Genomic DNA, 2,695 nt, shown 5'->3' on the forward strand with positions numbered 1-2,695 from the left:
GGGGGGGGGGGGGGGGCCAGCCATGTTTGGCCTTCAAACACACACACACACACACACACACACACCACTGCGTCAGTGTTTCAGTCCCAGCTGCAGCTCTGACTTCATCGTCTTCTACCGGCCAATCACCTGCTTCGATTATTTTAAGCTACGCCGTCTGTCCGACGATGTTTCTGGCTCCTGTTGGGGAGGAGGGGAAGGGGGGGTTCAGGTGGTTCAGATGTTTCAGATCCAGACTCACCTGACGTTTCTCGCGCCTCTTTGTCATCCTGACGCTGATTAAAAAAACAAAAGATGGTCAAATCCGAACGCCGTTCGATTACCTTTTTTTATAGCACGCCTCCCTCCCTACCTCCCCCTCTACCCCCCCACCCCCCCCCCCCCACACACGGCCATACTACCCTCATCCGAACGCCGTTCGATTACCTTTTTTTATAGCACGCCTCCCTCCCTACCTCCCCCTCTACCCCCCCACCTCCCCCACCACAGACACGGCCATAATACCTTCAATAAAGAGCGCCGAGCTCGGCAGCTGGGGCTCCTCCGTCTCCGCTGCCAAATAATTTGCGGTGGGAAAAGGAATCGCTCATCAATCAGAAGTGTTGGGAAAGTGACCGCACCAAAGAGCGGAGGGTCAGCCGAGGTGACCGGGGCGTCACAGCGTCACAGCTTTCATCCCCCCGCTCCTCCTCGCCTCGTCCTCGTCCTCCTTCATGGCCGGTGGCCTTCGTAGCCCATATGACCAGTGTGGGGTCAACCTTGACCTCACCCTCATCTCCCATCAGCTCCTGGAAGAAAAAAAAAAAAGGGAAGGGGCGGGGGTAGGGAGGGTGAGGGAGGGTGAGGGGGGGTGACCCCTTACCCTCTCCTACTTGTGTCACATTCCCCCCGCCACATCCCCTTTGTCACTGTGTTGTCCCGGAGACCTGACTGCCACTAAGACCACCCTTCTATTGTGTGTGTGTGAGAGTGTGTGTGTGTCAGAGGTCAGACCAGAAGCTAAAACAACAGATAATCCCACAGGACAGTGGTCAGATCACGACACTTCAGAGACCATTCAGAGACACACACACTCACACACATACACACACACACACACACACAGACTTCAAAAAGACATGTATATACCCTCTAACCCAACCTAAACTGTTACAGGTCCAATATCTAATCTAAACTGACCCTAATTAAAATCCTAATCTAATCTAATCTCATCTAGTCTAGACTTTCCTAATCTAAAATGGTCCAAATAAATCAAACTGAATCTGGTCAGGTCTAGTCTAGTCTTGTCTTTCCTAATCCAGTTTTATCTAATCTAATCTAATCTAATCTAATATAATATAATATAATATAATCCCATCTAATCCCATCTAGTCTAGTCTTTCCTAATCTAACAGAACCCAATTGAATTTAATCTAGTCTTCTCTAGTCTCTAATCTAATCTAATCTAATCTAATATAATATAATATAATATAATCCCATCTAATCCCATCTAGTCTAGTCTTTCCTAATCTAACAGAGCCCAATTGAATTTAATCTAGTCTTCTCTAGTCTCTAATCTAATCTAATCTAATCTAATTATATCTGATCTAATCTAATCTAATCTAACTTTCTAACTTTCCTAATCTAAAACGATCCAAATAAATTGAACCAAATCTGATCTAATCTAGTCTTCTCTTGTCTTTCCTAATCCAGTCTAATCTAATCTAATCTAATCCCATTTAGTCTAGTCTTTCCTAATCTAACAGAATCCAATTGAATCTGCTCTGATCTAGTCTTATCTAGTCTCTAATCTAATCTAATCTGATCTGATCTGATCTGATCTTATCTGATCTGATCTAATCTAATCTAATCTAATCTAGTTTAGTCTAGTCTAGTCTAGTCTAATCTAATCTAATTTAATCTAATGTAATCTAATCTAATCTAACCTAATCCCATCTAGTCTAGTCTTTCCTAATCTAACAGAATCCAATTGAATCTAATCTAGTCTTCTCTAGTCTCTGATCTAATCTAATCTAATCTCATCTAATCTCATCTAGTCTAGACTTTCCTAATCTAAGACGATCCAAATGAATTGAACTGAATCTGGTCCAATCTAGTCTAGTCTTGTTTTTTCTAAACCAGTCTAATCTAATCTGATTTGATCTAATCCAATCTAATCTAATCCAGTCTAATCTAATCTGATCTGATTTCAATCTGTCTGTAGAGGGTGGTGTTAAACTACCTGCCACTTCATCGGGGCCACATGGAAAACCATATTAACAGGAAGTCAGTGTTACAGAGGGGAATGTGGGCGGGGCTTAGGATTTGTTCAGTCATTTTTCTTTACTGTTGAAAAAAACAACCAAAACAAAACAGCGTGTGATTCTACACCACACACACAAACTGATAACAGCAGGAAAAGGTCTGTTTTTCATGCGGTTGGAGGGGCCATGTGGGGGGTGAACCCTAGGTTGAGCCACAGGTGGTCCAAGACTTTGATTTTTAGTTTTCAAAACCGTCGATTCTCCAGTTCTCCTACGGTCGTCGCAGGTAACTCCGAGCACCTCGGCCCGGTCAGTCTGTCAGCTCAGGTCCGTCTCTGCCCCCCCCCCCTCCCCAGATTAGGTCAGCTGCAGGAATCGAACGCCCCGACTGTACCGAATAACTCTTTGTCTTCTCAAACTTTGGCCTGAAAAAAAAAAGACTCCCTAAACTT

The sequence above is a fragment of the Cynoglossus semilaevis genome, chromosome Z (genome assembly GCF_000523025.1).
Source record: "Cynoglossus semilaevis isolate Cse_v1.0 chromosome Z, Cse_v1.0, whole genome shotgun sequence".
In the NCBI taxonomy this organism is placed as follows: domain Eukaryota; kingdom Metazoa; phylum Chordata; class Actinopteri; order Pleuronectiformes; family Cynoglossidae; genus Cynoglossus; species Cynoglossus semilaevis.